This window comes from Athene noctua, chromosome 1 (assembly GCF_965140245.1).
Source record: "Athene noctua chromosome 1, bAthNoc1.hap1.1, whole genome shotgun sequence".
NCBI classification, from domain to species: Eukaryota; Metazoa; Chordata; class Aves; order Strigiformes; family Strigidae; genus Athene; species Athene noctua.
The window spans coordinates 83,648-101,304 of NC_134037.1; the positions used below are offsets into that span (position 1 = coordinate 83,648).

At 60.5% G+C, this 17,657-nt stretch overlaps 2 long non-coding RNA genes across 5 annotated transcripts; both read right to left on the reverse strand.

Annotated features, from left to right (window-relative positions):
- Window positions 1-275: 275 nt before the first annotated feature.
- On the reverse strand, window positions 276-916 carry LOC141967037 (uncharacterized). The gene is made up of 2 exons (XR_012634648.1): window positions 791-916; window positions 276-638 (listed from the first exon to the last, which is right to left on the reverse strand). It is a non-coding gene; the product is annotated as an uncharacterized LOC141967037 (long non-coding RNA).
- A 10,293-nt stretch (window positions 917-11,209) lies between these two features.
- LOC141955005 (uncharacterized) lies at window positions 11,210-16,534 on the reverse strand. 4 transcript variants are annotated; one of them, XR_012632318.1, is made up of 4 exons: window positions 16,431-16,534; window positions 15,260-15,358; window positions 12,738-12,884; window positions 11,210-11,325 (listed from the first exon to the last, which is right to left on the reverse strand). It is a non-coding gene; the product is annotated as an uncharacterized LOC141955005 (long non-coding RNA). The 4 variants fall into 4 exon arrangements; XR_012632316.1 differs by lacking the exon at window positions 16,431-16,534 and adding an exon at window positions 16,114-16,189; XR_012632317.1 differs by lacking the exon at window positions 16,431-16,534 and adding an exon at window positions 15,435-15,922.
- Window positions 16,535-17,657: the final 1,123 nt, after the last annotated feature.

Consider the following 17,657-nt stretch of genomic DNA (forward strand, 5'->3'; position numbering starts at 1 on the left):
GTTAAAGCCGAGTTGGGCAGAAAAGGAGCTAAATGGGGAACACCCAGTTGGAGAAAGCATCTGACTGAGCACCCCCGGCACTGAACAGATGGGGAAAGGGTGGGCACAAACGCCCTTTTGGGGCAGGGAAGAGGAACGTGCTCCTCCAGAGGCTGAGATCCAGCCGCTTCCTTCCCCGTACAGGTGCGGAAAGAGAAGCACTCAGAGCAGGGGAATCCACCTCCAAAACCCTGCTCCCGACTGCTCTTCCCCCGGCATCCCACGCAGCCTCAAAGGGCGCTGCGGGTGGCTGCAGAGCCCTCCCGCTCCCCACGGCTGGTGCAGCCACATCCAAGTACAGGAAGGAGTTTTGAGAAAACTTCAGGAAGTTGGGTCATCGTCAGGTGGAATGGGAGCAGGTTCTAAAACTGGAGAACTACCAAGAGCCGAGTACTTGCTCACGAGGCAAAGAAAACATCCCCAAAGGGGCAGGGACGCTGGAGGCGACCACAGCCCAGGTGACAGGGAGATCCCCTGCCCAGGAGGGCTTTCTCTCGCCTCTTTGCCGGACCGCTGCCGCTACTCCTCCCGCTCGCACTTGCCTCGCAGGTCCTTCTGCACGCGGTGGATGTCTCTCCCTTCTTCTCCACGACCAACTGCTGCAAGAGCAGGAGAATGCCATCAGGTCTGAGAGCGACGACGGTCCTGGGTGAGAGCTGGCCACAGCACCACCTGAACACCGGCCGCCCTCACACATCCCTATACCCCCGCCCCCCCCCCCGAAAAAACCTCACAGATCGGCTTTTCTTACCCAATCGGTGCTCCGGTGCTGCCACACGTGGAGTCGTGGCCGGCGCTGGAGCTGGGCTCGAAGTCGGGCACTCTGGGCAAATGGAGCTGGGCATGCAGAGCGGCGGCCACAGAGGCTGCGCCCCTGCTTACAGGGGGCTCGAGCCGCTGCCGGGACTGCAAAGTGCCCTGGACTGCAGGGCACGGGCCAGGCCCTGACTTACAGGGCAGCCCCGGTCCCAAAGGCCCACGAGGCCCCTCCTCTCCGCTACAGGGGCGCCCTGACCCGCACCCCGCTAACAGGGCCGCCACCCCACACAAGGCGCCAGCCAAGCACTATCGAGAGTGCTGGGCGCTGTCTGCCCTGAAGGCAGGTGAATCGGCAGCAGCGGCCCTTTCCCAAGAGGTTCTGGGGGCTGGGGAAGCAGAACTTCCCGACGGGGGTTCCTCATCGCTTGGGAGAAGCTGCCGCGTCACTGCGGAGCAGCTGGTTGCAAGGGGCTGGCGGCTGAGGCCCACCAAGTGCTGCCTGTCCCCCTAAATCTCCCCCTGCCCTGCCGTACCCCTGTCCCCTCTATGCTTTAAGCCCCCAAGCCGCCGGGCACCACCAGGTGAGAAAATGGGGTCTGAGGTGGCTCAGGCCGGGGCAGGGGGCAGGAGGGAGGAAGGAGGGCCGGGGGCCAGAGCACGCTGAGGGAAGGTCCCTCAGGCGGCCGGCTTCCCCGTCGTCCAGGCAGAGGAGCTGGCGCCCGACCGCGCCTTCCTTCCAGGCACCAGCTCCCGGAGAAGACAGAAGGGAGAGGCATCCGTGGCCTGCGGAAGAAACTACGAGGCGAGGGCAAGCGAGAGGAGGAGCGGCACGCTGAAACCGGGGAAAGAGAAAGGGGCTGCGGGCAAAGGGCCCTCCCTGTCACCACGGCTGCTGTGGGACAAGAGCGTCCTGGGCAACTCTGGGAGGGTCTCGAGGACTCTGGGGCAGGTACTTGGCTCAGGGCCGTTCCCTGCATTTCTAGAGGCTACCGCGGTTCTCGGTGAAGGGGACACAACTGCCGAGCGTTTGCCCTCGAAGGCCGGGGGCCGCAGACGCCCGCTCACTACCCGCTCCTCCTGCCGAGGGCGGGGGACGGGCACAACCCTGCTTACAGGGCCGTCGGGTCAGAGGGCTCCACGGCTCGTGGCACTCGCCCCGAGTACGGGGCCGGCACGCTGGCAGGTCGCCAGCAGGACAGGCAGCCACCCAGGCCCAGACTGCGGGCGGGTCGCGCGTTGGCCGTGCTACGACCGCGCGGCTTGGCTCCGTCCCTGGAAAGGAGGGGACAGCCGGGACTCGCCCTCCGCTCGCGGGCTCAGCGGGGACCGACCCCCTGTTGCTGCACAGAGCCCCTCTTTCCCTCCCGGGAAGTTTAAGCTAAGTACTCTGTAGCGATTTCAACAGGGGCCTAAACAAGAAGCTCCTTCACTCGGTCACTCGCACCGACGCGGACACAGGCAGGCACACGGACACGGACGGGGGGAAAGAAAACTTCCCAGAAGAGAGAGTGAGCTCTGTGCAGCCAATGTCTGGGGAGCCGTCCCCTCCCGCGAGCAAGAGAGCAGAGCCTCGGACCTGCCCCCCCGGACGCACGGAGCCCAGAGGGACTCAACGTGCCACGGGGCTTCACGGGGGATCAAGGGACAAGTGCCGCGACGCGCCTCGACTCCAGGGGGTCACGCTGGCCAGGCCGCCAGCAGGCGGAAAGCCGCCAGGGCCGGGGAAACAGCCCTCCCCTGCCTACAGGGCGGGCTTGGGGGCCAGAGAGCCCCATTTGCCCCTCGGTGCGGGGACGGCGCCGCTCTCTCCTTACAGGGTCGCCCCTCTCTCCGGGCAGCCAAACCGTCGGGGCAAGGGGGCAAAAGGCCAGAGACCCGAGCCCTGCTTACAGGGAGGTCACCAGGCGCAGCGCCGGCCAGGACACCAAAGGTGCCGGCAACGGTGCCGTGGGGAGGCCCCTTTGCCCTGAGCTCCCTCCTCTCCCCCCAGCCCTCTCTTCAGCCCGCCGCTCCTCCTCTCCCTCGCTCTGGCCTCGCAGCTCCTTCACAATGCCTTGTCTTGCTTCTCGAGGAGCTGGTGCTCGGAAGGAAGGCGCAGCCAGGCGCCAGCTCCCCCACCCGGAGGACAGAGCAGAGGCCCCGGCCCTGCTGCCAGGCCCCCCCCCGCGCCCAATTTACAGGCTGGCCGGCCTGGCTGCGGCTCCCCACCACGGCGCGCTTTAGGAGCTCCGCTTCCCGCCCCGGCCGCAGAGACGGCGCCGCTCACCCCCCTTAGAGGGTTGCCACCTGCCCGGCAGCCTGACCACTGGGTGACGTGGCAAAAGGCCGGCAAAAACCCAAAGACCCGAGCCCTGCTTACAGGGGGGTCACCCGGCACAAAGCCGGCCAGGGCACCAAAGGTCCTGGCGACACGCTGGTGCGACCACAGCCCCGGTGACAGGGAGGTCCCTTTGCCCAGAGCGCCCTTCTCCTGCCTCCTCTTGCTGCCCAGACTTCCTCCGCACCTCGTCCCGCTCCCTCTTGGCCTGCAGCGGTACAGGACGGAGACCTCCACGCCGCTCCGCCGCCTGCTGCAAGGGCAGGAGGATGCCGTCAGGTCCGAGAGCGATGCTGGTCCCCGGCGAGAGCTGGCCACAGCACCACCCGAACCCCGGCCGCCCTCCCACCACCACCACCATCCCCCCTCCCCGCAAAAAAACCTCACAGATTGGCTTCTCACCCAGTCCGTGCTCCAGCACTTCCTGCAGGGATGTCTACGACGGGCGCTTTTCTCCTCCGGGCTCCTGGCCGCGTTCAGCGAGGCTTGGACCCTCCTCCGCCCCTGAGGCGATGGCCGTCCCTCCTCAGGCAGCTCCAGTCCCCTCTCACCGGCCCTGAGGAAGCTCCGCTCCCCACCCCCCGCCGTTGACGACACTCCCCCCCCAGGTGGTGACACCACCCCACTCCCCCCCACCAGGCGACGACACTGCTCCCCCCCCCCCCCCGCCGAGGCGACGACACTGCTCCCCCCGCCCCCCGCCGAGGCGACGACACTGCTTCCCCCCCCCCCCCCCCCGCCGAGGCGACGACACTGCTCCCCCCCCATGCCGATGCGACGACACTGCCCCCCCCCTCCCCCGCCGAGGCGACGACACTGCTCCCCCCCCCTCCCCCGCCGAGGCGACGACACCGACCCCCTCCCCAAGGCGGCTCCCGTCCCGTGCCCCCCCCCTGTTCCCAAGTCGATCCGGTACTTCCCCAGGCAGGTTCGACTTCTGCTCGCCCCTTCCCCGGGCAGGTCCCCCTCAGGCGACCGCTCCACCCCTCACAGCGGCGCTTTGTTCAGAGCGCCCTTCTCTTTCCTCTTGCTGCCCAGACTTCCTCCGCTGCTCCTCCCGCTCGCTCTTGCCTCGCAGGTCCTTCCACACGCAGTGGACATCTCTCCCTTCTCCGCCACCAGCTGCTGCAAGGGCAGTAGTGTGCCGTCAGGTCTGAGAAGGACGCCTGTCCCCAGCGAGAAGTGCCCACAGCACCACCCGAACCCCGGCCGCCCTCCAACCCCCCCTTCCCCCCCGAAAAAAACCTCACAGATCGGCTTTTCTCACCAGAGTCGCTGCTCCAGCACTTCCTGCAGGGACGACTGCGCCGGGCACTCGTCTGCTCCAGGCACCTTGCCGCGCCTGGCGGGTCCAGGACTCTCCTGAGCCCCTCAGACAATGGCGCTCGCCCCCCCACAGGCGACTCGGGTCCACCCCCGCCCGCCCCGAGCCGAGCCGAGCCGATGAGGTCCCCGCCGAGGCGGCGCCGATCGCCGAGCAGCCTTTTCCGGGGGCGCCGCTCCCGCTCCTCTCAGGCGGCCGCGCGGCGCCTCACCGCTGCGCGCGCCGTTCCCGCCCTTCGCCTCAGGCGGCCGCGCGGCGCCTCACTGCTGCGCGCGCCGTTCCCGCCCTTCGCCTCAGGCAAAAGCTCCGCCCCTCACGTCGGCGCGCGGCGTTCCCGCCCTGGTCCCGCCCCCTCGTCCTCCCCGGCGCGGCGGCCGCCCGCCCGCACCCTTCAGTTCCTCTCTCCGCGGGGCGCGGACCCGCAGGCACCGAGGGCGAACGGGAGAAACCGGTCCCTCCCGTAAAGCAAAACGGTGAAGGGACTCGGCTCCTCACCCTAAGAAAAGCTGCCAAGCTCGGGGTCGGTCCCCATCCATCAACTCGAGTGTCCTCATTGTCCTCTCCGCGTGGGGGGTGTGCCGAAAGCGGAGGGAGGCAGGCAGGGAGGAGGGAGGCAGGCAGGGAGGAGGGAGGCAGGCAGGGAGGAGGGAGGCAGGCAGGGAGGAGGGAGGCAGGCAGGGAGGAGGGAGGCAGGCAGGGAGGAGGGAGGCAGGCAGGGAGGAGGGAGGCAGGCAGGGAGGAGGGAGGCAGGCAGGGAGGAGGGAGGCAGGCAGGGAGGAGGGAGGCAGGCAGGGAGGAGGGAGGCAGGCAGGGAGGAGGGAGGCAGGCAGGGAGGAGGGAGGCAGGCAGGGAGGAGGGAGGCAGGCAGGGAGGAGGGAGGCAGGCAGGGAGGAGGGAGGCAGGCAGGGAGGAGGGAGGCAGGCAGGGAGGAGGGAGGCAGGCAGGGAGGAGGGAGGCAGGCAGGGAGGAGGGAGGCAGGCAGGGAGGAGGGAGGCAGGCAGGGAGGAGGGAGGCAGGCAGGGAGGAGGGAGGCAGGCAGGGAGGAGGGAGGCAGGCAGGGAGGAGGGAGGCAGGCAGGGAGGAGGGAGGCAGGCAGGGAGGAGGGAGGCAGGCAGGGAGGAGGGAGGCAGGCAGGGAGGAGGGAGGCAGGCAGGGAGGAGGGAGGCAGGCAGGGAGGAGGGAGGCAGGCAGGGAGGAGGGAGGCAGGCAGGGAGGAGGGAGGCAGGCAGGGAGGAGGGAGGCAGGCAGGGAGGAGGGAGGCAGGCAGGGAGGAGGGAGGCAGGCAGGGAGGAGGGAGGCAGGCAGGGAGGAGGGAGGCAGGCAGGGAAGGAGGGAGGCAGGCAGGGAAGGAGGCAGGCAGGGAAGGAGGCAGGCAGGGAAGGAGGCAGGCAGGGAGGGAGGCAGGCAGGGAGGGAGGCAGGCAGGGAGGGAGGGAGGGAGGCAGGCGGCAGGCAGGGAGGGAGGGAGAGTTGGGGTAAGTGAAAGGCAGGAATAAGTAGAGGCCAAAATGTGGTGGAATGAACAAAATGACTGGCAGGCTGCAGGAAAGTGGAGGCCTAGACGCCACAGGGCAAATTTCTGCCAGGAAAGCGGAGATGCCGGAAGGAGGTGCACGCTCTGATGGGCATTAGTGTTTGAAAAGGGCTGGATAGCCAAAAAGGGATGAGAGGCCCTGGTGGAATTAGCGACGGTGAAATCACTTAGAAAAGGAAGCGGGGGGGTATCTACAGGCATATGTTGGAAGCAAAACAGGATCACGGAGCAAGACAGAGGAAGAGAGGTAATGATGGGTCGAGACTAGAAAGACAGAGAGAAATCACCTGTGGGGGGAAAGGAAGGTGGGAAGGAGGGAGAGCAAGGGACGGTCAAGAAGACAGAGGGATTGAAGGCATGAGAGAGCAAGAGATTGAGAAAGGGAGAGGGATCGGGACGGGCTACAAGCTGAAAGGGAAAGGCCCACGGAGCAGAAGGGAAGGGCATGGGAGCTGGGCACGAGTTTGTACTAGGAAAGTGAGATGGGGAGTCTAAATAATCTTAAGGTTGATGGTGCAAGACTTGTGCAAAAACAAAAGGAGGCGTATGGGGCTGTTTGCAAAGACATACCAGGTGCTGATCACATCGCTAGGCTGCAATCTCCTAGCCTGAAGAGGAGTTTCTTCTGGTCCATGAAGTTGTACGTTCCAGCAACAAATCACCCGAGATTCCAGCACAAACTGGCCTGGCGGTCTGGGCAGGGCCCAGGGAACAACTGAGGCTGCGCAGAGGAACAGGGTGAAAAGTTCATCCGCGAGGAAGAAGAGGTGCTTCATCTATAGAACCCTTGCCCAGAAATTTGCAACCCCTGCCCGGAACTTGAAGAGCTCATGGCACAGGCACAAGGGGAGGAGACCTGATTGCCGTGAGGAGCGAGGGGAGGCGGGGGTAGGCTATGTGTATGTACGGGCGTTCTGTGAACGTGCACTATTCTGCAACAGATCAGCCGGGCGGGAGCTGCAAACCACGCGCATGCTTGTGGTGGAGCGATCCCCCATGCGCCCGGCGCTGGATGAACATACCCGCCTTGTGACTCCACAGTTACAGAGCGATTCCTCCGCAAAACAGAGAGACTGAGCCTTCAGCAGGTTCAAAACCGTCATTCCGTGTGATTGTGCAAAGAGCACATCAAGGCAGGAACAAAGCGGAGGCCAGAAAAAAAAGCGGAGGCCAGAAAAAAAAGCGGAAATTAAAAGTAATTGGAGGCCAAATCAGGGCAGAAGCACCAAAATGTTTGAAAGACTGCAGGGAAGCAGACCTTAGAAGTATCTTATTTTGTGAGGTGTGGGGGGAAGATGTATTTAGCAGGCCGTGGTGGAGTGGTATTTCGCAGGAGCGCAGCATTATCTTGCTTCATCTCAAAGGTAAGTTTTATATTGGGGGGGGAGTGTTATATCAGGGGGGAGGCATTTTGTGCAGACAGGGGTAAACCGTATTTCTGGGGGGCAGAGAGTTTTATAATGGGGGGGAGGGTGGAGTACGGGTGGGGGAATATTATTGGGGGTAGCATTACATCAGTCTGTGTGTGTGGGAGTACTGGGTATTATTTTGCAGGGCGATAGCAACATTTCACATGATGGGAGAAGAGTAATTTTGCTTGGGGGGGCGAGCCTTACTTCAGCAGGGGGCAGAGAGAGCATTATGGGGGGGGAAAGGAGTACATTATTTCACTGGGAGAGGTAGTAGTATTCCACGGGGGGGTGGGTGTAATATTTCTGGGGGTATTATTGGGCGAGTATTATTTGGAAGGGTGTATTATTCTACCGGGTGGGCGGGGGAAGGAAGGGCGGCGTGAGGGGTGGGGATTTTTCACAGCAGTATCATTTCAGTGGCGGAGCTGTATTTCACAGGCGGAAGTATTGTTATTTTGCAGGGGTGGGGGAGTATTATTGGGGGACAATTATTTCGGGGGGGGAATTCTTATTTCTAGGGGGGGATTATTATTTCGCTGGGGGTGCAGGGGCAGCAGGAGTATTATTTTGCAGGGGTATATTTTGAGGTCAGAGCATTTCCACGTGATTATTTGCTGGGGGACTTTTTAGAGGGGACTATTTTACAGGAAGTGTTTCAGGGTAGGGTATTTGAGGGGATCATTTCTGTGGGGAGCCTGGGGGGGGCAGTATTGGTGGGGTCGGCATTTACAGGGGGAGTATTTTAGGGCAGGAGTGGTGTGGTGAAAGAGCGCCAAGGCAGCGATGGGGAGCAGGGCGGGGGGATCAGCAAGGAGAGGAGTCAGCACGGAGGCATCTAGAAGAGAGGTGAGCGACAGGGAGCTGGACAGCAGGAGACGACTGCGGAAGAGAGAGACAGGCAGTAGGATGCTGGCCTGGAACCAACAAGAGTAACACAGAGAAGGACAGACTTGGAGCACGAGAGAAGGCAGGAAGAGAGAACAAGAGAGAGAGATGAAGCCATCAGCAGTCGAGACAGGGAGCAGCACAGAAGGTCTGAGAGAGGGCAAGGTGAACAGGGTGGAGGACGGGGACAGGGAGATACAGGAGCAGGGGTGGCATGAGCGAGGTCACAGCATAGAGGCAGGAAGACTAGGAGGGAGGGAAATAGGGAGGCAGGGATATGGAGCGGCAGACAGGCACGGCGAGGATAAGAATGCCAGGGAACAGGCCAGAGAAAGCTGTGGGCAAAAAGAGACCCCAAAGCTGACCTGGACCAAGAATTGCAAAGGAAAAAAATAGCACTAGGCTATAGGAGAGAAACAGAGGATGACAAAAAGGAAGGAGAGGGAGCAGGACCAAGGCATATAGAAAAAAGAAAAAGGGAAAGCCTGAAGAAGACACAAGAGGGAGTGGGAGCAGGGAAGAAGGAGAGCAGAGGTAAAGGGAAAAAAAAAAAAAAAAAAATATCACAGCACCATGGGATAGAGAGGGGGCCAGGGGAGAGCCCAAAACATACAAGACGGACAACAAGGCCCCGAGGGTCTGCGACTCACCGCAGCTGTCGCTCTCAGCGCTGCCAGGAAAAATTTGCCAATTCAGACCCTTCTTTCTCCTTCTCTCCTCCCTTCCTTTTCTGGAGGTGCAGTCGCTCAGCTGCCCTCCACCTCAAAGAACACGCGGGTGTCTCTCAGCTCTTACAAGACACAGCTTCCTGCACACGAAGCCTCGCTCCCTCCCTGCATGGCCGTACCACACTCTGGGTGATGCGCACAGACCCTGGGCCCATGCTGGTGGTCCAGCCCTGCGGACTGTGCAGAGGGCTCCTTCCTCACCAGAGAGGCAGGCTCTCTCTTCCTGCAGTGGAAGGCAGCTGCTGCCCACATGCCCTTGATTTTCTTCTTTCCCTTTCTCAGGCCTCTGCAGCTTCAGCTGTGACAGCTCCTGTCCACAGCCAGAAAACATCCCAGGGGCCTGTCCCTTCTCACCTCTCTGCTGCGAGGAGCACAAGGGCAGGCAGAGAACCCCACACAGTTCTGAAGTGGGTCCGGTCAACAGCATCCCCAGGGAAGGAACAGGCAAGCGCGGCCCTGGTGAGGCCTCTGGGAGAAGGTGAAGCGACTGCCGTTATTACCGTAGATCGCCCCTGGCCGGAGCCCCCCTTCCACAGGGGCTCCTGCGGAGGTGCCAAGGGCCGGCTTGCCGCCATCCCCGCGGGGCTCAGGGGTGACCTGGGGCTACGGGACGGGCTTCAGGGTGAGGTGCGAGACCTGGGGCCAGGACACGGTGCGGGCAAGGCCAGTGCCAGCTCAAGGGGAGCTCTGGCAAGCTGGGGAGGCACCCGGCACCAACCCCCGGGGGACACCCATCTTCTTCCCCTCTGCCTTTGTCCCAGCTCTCGGGTAACTCCCTGGGGCTCCCCCGGCCCGGATCACCTCCAGCAGAGCGGAGGCCTGACACAGCAGGCGGTGTGAAGCTTCCTGCCCCACCGCTGCCATGTGGCCAGCAGGCAGGAGGGGCCCCCACACCTGCCAAAGGGGCGGGCTGGCCTCACCGGCGGCCTCGGCCCTTGCCCACCACCAGGAATCACGCCCAGCAAGCCTCACGCTGCGGCAGCAGGAAGGCGGCTCTGGCGGTGCCGCACACCTGTGCGGGGCCGGCGCTGCAGTCCTGCCCTTTGCGCACCGAGCGCCCGCCGGCAGCGTGACGTGGGGCGGCGGCAGCATTTCCTTACCAGGAGGGGGCACCGAGCGTGGCCGCACCCCCCCACGGGCATCGGAGCATCGCACTGACGTTGCTGGCGGGCGGCAGCGTGGGGCACGGGGCCACCTCTGTGTCGCCCACCGACAGCACCGTGTGGCGTTTGCCAGGCAGCAGCGGTTAGCGCGGGCGAGCGCCACCCCCCGCGCGAGCGGCGGCCAAGCGGCACGTCACTGCGCACACGCTCTCGAGGAACGGGCACGACGCTTGGTGGGGAGCAGCTGGAAGCCCCCGGGAATCCACGCGAAAGCGGCAACAAAACTATCCCTCGTGCTGCACCACAGGGGCCACGGCGGTAGCGAGGACTGCGCCGCGCTACGGGCGCCCATGAGCGGTGCAGCTGCCTGGTAGCCGAGTCTGCAGAACCTACAGCTCCTGGCACGCGCTGGCCAACGCGGCACGGCCGCCTGCACGCCAAGCGCTGTAAGACCCCGCATCCCAGCGTGACCCAGGGAACCAACGCGGCTGACCAGAAACCCCACAGGCCAGGACTACAGCTCCCGCTGGGTTGCGAGAGGCAGTTTTCTCTGCTTTCTGACCCTGCAGCAACACCGTTGCTCACCCCTCCCAACACACCCAGCAGCCCCACCAGGAACAGCCCTGGACAGCCTGACCCACAGTGTCCCCACTATCAGCTCTGGGCAGCCCCTGCCACTAGCTCCAACACCAAGCAGTGCCACCCTGCAGGCACCGCCATCCTCCCCACAAGCACCTTCCCCAGGAGTTCTGCTCACCTTCTCCCTCGATACAGCCACAGCCCAGCAACCGCTCCTCCTTTGGTTAACACCAACCCCTGTACTGGCTGCCCTGTTTTTAACAGCAGCACCCGCCCCTCCACCCGGAGCAAGCCCTTTACAGGGAGGGGCCGCTGCCATCAGCCTCACTGCCCACACCTGGGGCCCCTCCAGCCCCAGCCCACAGCTGGAGGCCATCACCCACCCCCACAGAGCATCATCACCCCTCCCAGCCCCTCACCTGGGGCAAAGGAAGAACAAAAGGCAGCCGGCAGCCAGCAAGTGTTTATTCAGTCACACACAGAACAAGTCCCAGAAGGGAGTGAGTCTGCTCCGGGGTTCAGGGCCCCTAATGCTCCCCCTGCCCCTGGCACACCTTGGCGCTTGTTCCCGGAGCCACGCTCCTCAGTCCAGCCGGGAACAGTCAGTCGGTTCCTGGAGCAACAAGCTGCTGGGCAGAGCTGGAAACTGCCAAACATGAGGAGTAAGATGCAGGACACAAGAAGACAGAAGAAAGGCGGCAGCTAGCTGACTAGTACAGGGGTAGAGAGAAAACAAGAGATGAGCAATGGGGCGGTGAGAGGATGGGGACAGGGAACCCAACGTGGATATGCAGAAAAAAAAGCAGCAGGGAGAGAAGAAAACAGGCAGCAGAAAGAAGAAGGAGGAGCAGGACAGAAACCAACAAAGAAGGACGAGGAGCAGCATAGAGATGCAGAAAAAAAAAAAGCTGGGATGGGTGGCACAACAGACATGGAGGGGAAAAAAAAAAGGGGGGGGAGCAGGGAGCTAGACCAAGCAAGATGGAAGAAAGACAAAAAAGCTACAAAGAACAGGGCACAGAGGGAGGAAAAAGCAACAGCGATGGGGAGTCAGGACAGCAAACCATGGGAAGGAACACAAAACAAATCACATCGCTACATGTGACAGGGCAGAGAAGGAAGAATTAGGAAACAGGGACAGAGACACAGAAAAAAAGAGACCTGGAGCCAAAAACTAATCCTGATGCATACAGAAAGAAGGGGGGTGGGGGTGGGGGGGTGTATTCTAAAACAGGGGAAACGGAGACAGAGAGATGGAGAAAAGACAGAAGCAACAGACTACAAGGCATCGAGAGAGGAATTACTGAATAGTAACAGAGCGCCAGCCAGAAACAGGCCACAAAGCAGCAAAGATCACAGGGGGTACGGGGCACAGAGGAAGGAATTCGCAAACCCGGCACAAGGAGCCAGACAGAGAGAGAGCGAGGCAAAAATTAAATGGTGAAAAGAGACAGACCGCAGGGCAGAGGGAGGAACTGATAAACAGGGACAGGGCACCCGACAGAGCATGATGGAGAACAGGGAAAAAAAAAATAGCAGCAAGCTACAGGGAAGAGGGAGGAATTAAAGAACAGTGACTGGAAGACAGACAGCGACACATGGAGAGAGAGAAGACAAAAGAGCGATGGGCAACAAGATGGATAGGGAGGAAATGAAAAACAGCAGAAGGGAGTCAGCCAGAGAGAAAGACACTGAGGAAAAAGGCCAGACAGTCTATGAGGGACGGAGGTAGGAATGAAAAACGGGGGACAGGGAGCAGGAAAGAGAGAGATGGAGATCGCAGGGAATAGCAGCGGGTGCAGGAAGAAGAAAGGGGCATCAATAGGAACAGGGAGCTGGACAGAGAGGGATGGAGAAAGGCAACAAGAGCGGCTGGGTACAGGGCAGAGAAAGGGAAGACCTACAAGATGGGGACAGGGAGATGCTCCAAGCAAGACGGAAGATACAGGTGAGCAAAAAAGGTTGAGCAGCACCAGAAAGAGAGGAGTCTAGGAGAAAGACAGGGAGGGACCAGGCCACACAAGAGGGATGAGAGGGGCCCAAGAGCTCGGGACTTACCGTGTTCTCAGCGCTACCAGGAGAATTTGCCAGGTCAGGCTCTTCCTTTTCTTTGCCTTCTCCCTTCCTCTTCTACAGCTCCAGGTATCTGGCTGTCCTCCACTTATGAGAAGATGTAGGTGTCTCACAGCTCTTACGAGATGAGGCCTGCTAGACACAGAACCTCACTCGATCACTGAAATGCTGGGGTTTCAGCCCCCAGCCCCACATTAAGGTTGGCATAGGGGTGATTCCCCCAGCCCTTCCCAAAGGGGGTGAGTTTCCCTTTAAGCTTCTCCTGGCAGCCAGAGCCATGGGGTAAAGGAGCCCCAGGGGTCCCGCAGTGAGTAACCCAAGGTCAGGTGTCCCACGCAGGGATCACAGCTGGGACCATTGCAGGAGGGGCAGTGTCTGTGTGTGAGGGGGATGCCCTGTGCAGAGTTCCCTGCTGGGGAAGGACCTCCTGCCCCCCTGGGACTGGGCTCCAGGCAGGTCTGGCTCTTGTAAACGCGGGCTGTGCAGAGATTCAGTCTGTGGCTGCCTTGCTCTGTGTGCTTGGCTTGTTGACTCGGTTGTCTCCTGTCCGTTCTATGGGAGACTGCATGTCACCAGTTATCCCACCCATTGCTGGTCGTGCGGTGTCATTGCTGGGGTCAGTGGGATTGATGTCAATTATGTATAATCTGACTTGTTTGTACCCCCAGTGCTCACCCATGGACTGACCCTTTTGTATCAAATACAATTTGGTTATTGGTTCATTTTTATGCTGGCTGTGTCCTTTATGCTGGGCCTAATAATTGGCAAAACAATCACACACAGCGTGCAGGAGTAGGACAGAGGAAAGAGAAACTGATAAGCGAGGAGCAGAACAGAAGGACAGAGAAATGAGGAGTGAGTGTGATACAAAAGGTACAGAACAAGCTGGAGTGGCTGAGGAAATGAGAGAGAAAAACACACAGAGATCAGGACAACTAGAGAGAGAAATTAAAACCATGGCTGGGCTGCAGAATTTGAAAAAAGCCAGGGAGCACAACACAAGAAATAATGGGACACTGAACTGGGCAGGGGGATATAGCAAGAAACAATGGGATGGGCAGTGGTATGGAGCTCTACAGACAAAATGTTCGGGAGAGGATGGAGGACAGAGGGAAGAAGGGAAAAGGGACAGGCAGTGAGGAAGTGATGGAGAAAGAAACAGTAGCAACCGAGAGATGAGAAGAGGGACAGGACCCAGGCAGAGACGTGGAGAAAGAGCATCAAGCCAGGGATGGGGAGCAGGCCAGAGGGATCAGGTAAAAGAGGAGGCTGCACAGAGGCATCTAGAAGAGAGGTGAGCGACAGGGAGACAGAGAGCAGGAGACGACTGCGGAAGAGAGAGAAACAGGGAGTAGGATGCTGGCCTGGAACCAACAAGAGCAACGGAGAGAAGGACAGAGGTGGAGCATGAGAAAAGACAGGAACAGAAAACAAGAGAGAGATGAAGCCATCAACAGTTGAGACAGGGAGCAGCACAAAGGGTCTGAGAGAGGGTGACCTGCGGAAACACGACTCTACAACTGTGAAGTTGTAAAGTAGGTATGTTTATTCAGTGCTGGACACATGGGGGATCGCTCCTCCACAAGCATGCGTGCCCTTTGCAGCTCTCGTCCTGTTTATATATTACAAAATAATGTTATCCCCGCCTCCCTTCGCTTCTCGTGGTAATCAGGTCTCCTCCTCTTGTGTGTGCGTGTTGAGCTCCTTTGGTGGTTGCAAATTCCTGGGCAGGGGTCGTATAGATGAAGTATCTCCTCTTCCTTGCCGATGAACTTTTCACCGTGTCCTTCTGTGCAGTCTCAGTTGTTCCCTGGCCCCTGGCCAACCCACCAGGCCAGTTTGTGCTGGAATTTAGGGTAATTTATTGCTGGTACATATACTTTAAATGACCAGAGGAGGCCTCTGTTCAGGCCAGGAGATAGTAGTCTCGCAACACTATCGGTATCCAGCATGTCTATGCACACAGCCCCCAGCCTTGCACAGGCCTAAAGTTTGATCTCGCTGCATCCCCTAAACTTAAGGGTGAGGTGAACAGGGTGGAGGATGGGGATGGGGACACAATGAGGGGGGGTGGGCATCAGTGAGACAAAGAGAGAGAGGTGGAGAAGGGGGGAGGGCAATAGGCAGTCGGGGACACATAGTGGCACATGCAGGCACAGAGAGGAAAAGAACATGTGGGAGCAGGCAAGAGAAGTTATGGGAGAAAAGGGACCAATGCCAATCAGGACAAAGAACTGTAAAAGGAAAAAACCAGTGCTAGCCTGCAGGAGAGAGACAGAAAATGACAAAAAAAGGAAAGAGAGCAGGACAATAGCATAGAGAGAAAAAGAAAAAGGTAGAGCTAGAAGAAGAGAGAGAAAGAGGGAGAGGGAGCAGGACAGAAGAGAGAGGAGAGCAAAGGCAAAGAGAAGAAAAAAAAAAAATCACATCAGTGTGGAATAGAGGGCAACAGGGCAGGGCCCACATGCACAGAAGGGGCAACAGGACCCCGTGGTCCCAGGACTCACCACAGCTCTCACTCTCAGCGCTGCCTGGGAAATTTACCACTTCAGACCCTTCTTTCTCCATCTCTCCTCCCTTCCTCTTCCGTAGCTCCAGTCCTCCCCCTAAAAGAATACGTGGGTGTCTCTTACCTCTTTATGTAAGCATTGCTTGCCCACTCTGGTCGGGGAGAGCACTCACGGCATCCCCGATCAAAAGGTCGCTGCCGGGCAAGGCATTACAGCCGTCCCATCTGGGTCGCTAAAACACTGTTATCTGCAAAGAGGATTCGTGCCCAGCGGGCAATAAACCCATCTTAACACGCTCAGGAGAGGGAGTGTATTTATTCAGGCCTGGCTGCTTGGTGGACTTTTCCACAAACCTAGTACACCAATGGCAGGTTTTCATGCTGCTTTTACACACCGAAATCAGAGGTTAGTGCTTTTCCAAACATGCCTATTAGGTATTGATTGCTAATGATTAACGTACATTTATAATAGGGCTTATGTAATGCTTCTACGACTACACCTGCTCAGGGAAAGGCTCTTAACCTGTTCAGGGTTTTCAGTCTTATAACGAAGGTAGTTCATTGTCAGGACACTCAAAAGTTAGTTTCATTGTCAAGTGAATTGATTAGTCAACCTTCTGCCAGGTTGTTAAATAACTCATCCTCAGAAGTGCAGACAGAAAAAGAAAAGGGAGCAGCAGGACAAGAGACAGAAAGTGAGAGAGGAAGGGGGAGCAAGACAGAAGAATAGAAAGAAGAGGTATAGAGAAGCAAAAGGAAAAAAAAAAAAAATCACAGCATGGGAAAGAGAGGGGCAGGAAGGGACTGGGGCATACAAGGGGGGCGACAGGGCCCCGAGGGCCCGGGACTCACCGCGGCTCTCGCTCCCGGCACTGCCGGGAGAACTGGACAGCTCAGATGCTTCTTTCTCCTTCCTTCCTCCTGCCCCTCCTCTTCTTGGGAAACCCCCACCCCCGGCTGCCCCCCCGGACAGAACCGCGCACCCAGACGGCGGCGCCAGCCGCACCCCGGGCTGCAGTACCCGCTGTCGGCCACCGGGTGGCAGCAACGAGCACGAAGGCGGCAGCGCCGGCGCGGATTTGGGCTGCGGTACCGACCTCCACCGCGCGGTGGCAGCACGGAGCACGCCCGCGCCGCGCCGCCAGCCCGGCCCGAGCTGCAGTACCGACCTTCGGCCGCCGGGTGGCACCGTCGCCCCGTTTCGCCCCTCCGAGCATCTCCCGGGAGCAGAAGCGACGCCCCGAGCAGCCGCCTCCGACCGTCCCAAGGCGGCAGCTGCGCCCCGGGCGGACAGGGCTCGCCTTCCTCTGCCCCGGCAGCGGCGGCAGCACGGACGGAAAGCTGCTTCGTGCCCGAGGGGCGGCCGCGGGCAGCAGGAACCAGCGGCGGAGCTGCACCTCAGCGACGACCCGCTGGTGACCCGCGCGCTCCGCCGTGCTGCTCGCACCTTCCCTCCCCTCTGTGCTGCCAGCGCTCCGCTCCCCTCACCCTGCACCGGCACGAGGCTCCCGGGCAGGGCCCGACCCGGGAGAGCAAGGCGGCCCCTTGGGCTCGGAGACGTCCTCGGCCGGTGACCGCAGCGCCCGGGAGGTTCCGTCTCTGCTCGGGGCAGCCGCGGAGCCCCGCGCTCCTGCCAGCGAGCGCTCTGCTGCCTGCAACACGCGATTCTTGGGGGGCTGGAGGAGCGGTTCCGCCACTGGCTCAGGCGAGCAGCTCAGTGCCTTCGGCTGCCTCCTTCACCTCCTTAAAACCCACGCTCCAACCCTCACTTTCTTCATTTGGGACCCCTCTACCTATCTCCTGCCCTGCCAGCCCTTCTCAGCTACCAACACAGCTGACACACAGTGCTGGTAGAAATCCAGCTCTCATCTTGCTGTGGTGGCAAAAGGCTTCTGTCACTCCACCCTCTGACCTACCAGGAGGACTGCAAGGCAAGAAATACGCCTTTTCTCCAACAAGCAAGACACTGGCCGAATAGCTGTGCACAGCGACACGCGGCTGCCTGGGACCGACACCTTTCCCTGCTGAAACCAGAGCACAGTTCCCTCGGGAAGAGCCGTCGGCAGCGCAGAACGTCCCTCCCTTGCCCTGCACCGGGGGCCCGGAGAACCACCTCTTCCTCCGGCTGGAGCACACAGCGGCCTGTGGCCGTCCCGGCGCCTCGCCCCGAGACAGCGGCTGCCTGTAGCAGCGCCAGAACCGCTGCTGCCCACAGGGGAAAGGAAGGACTCGGGCTAAAGCTCTCCAGGCTGCCTGTGTCCCACGCACAGTCGATGGCCTCGGCAGCCCAGACACAGGGCAAAGCCGACAGCCTAAGAAGGAACCCCAGTGTGTGTAGCAGCTTCTGCAACAGCCGTACTTGCCCAGCCCAGCTGGGCAGAGGAAGGGGCAGGAGG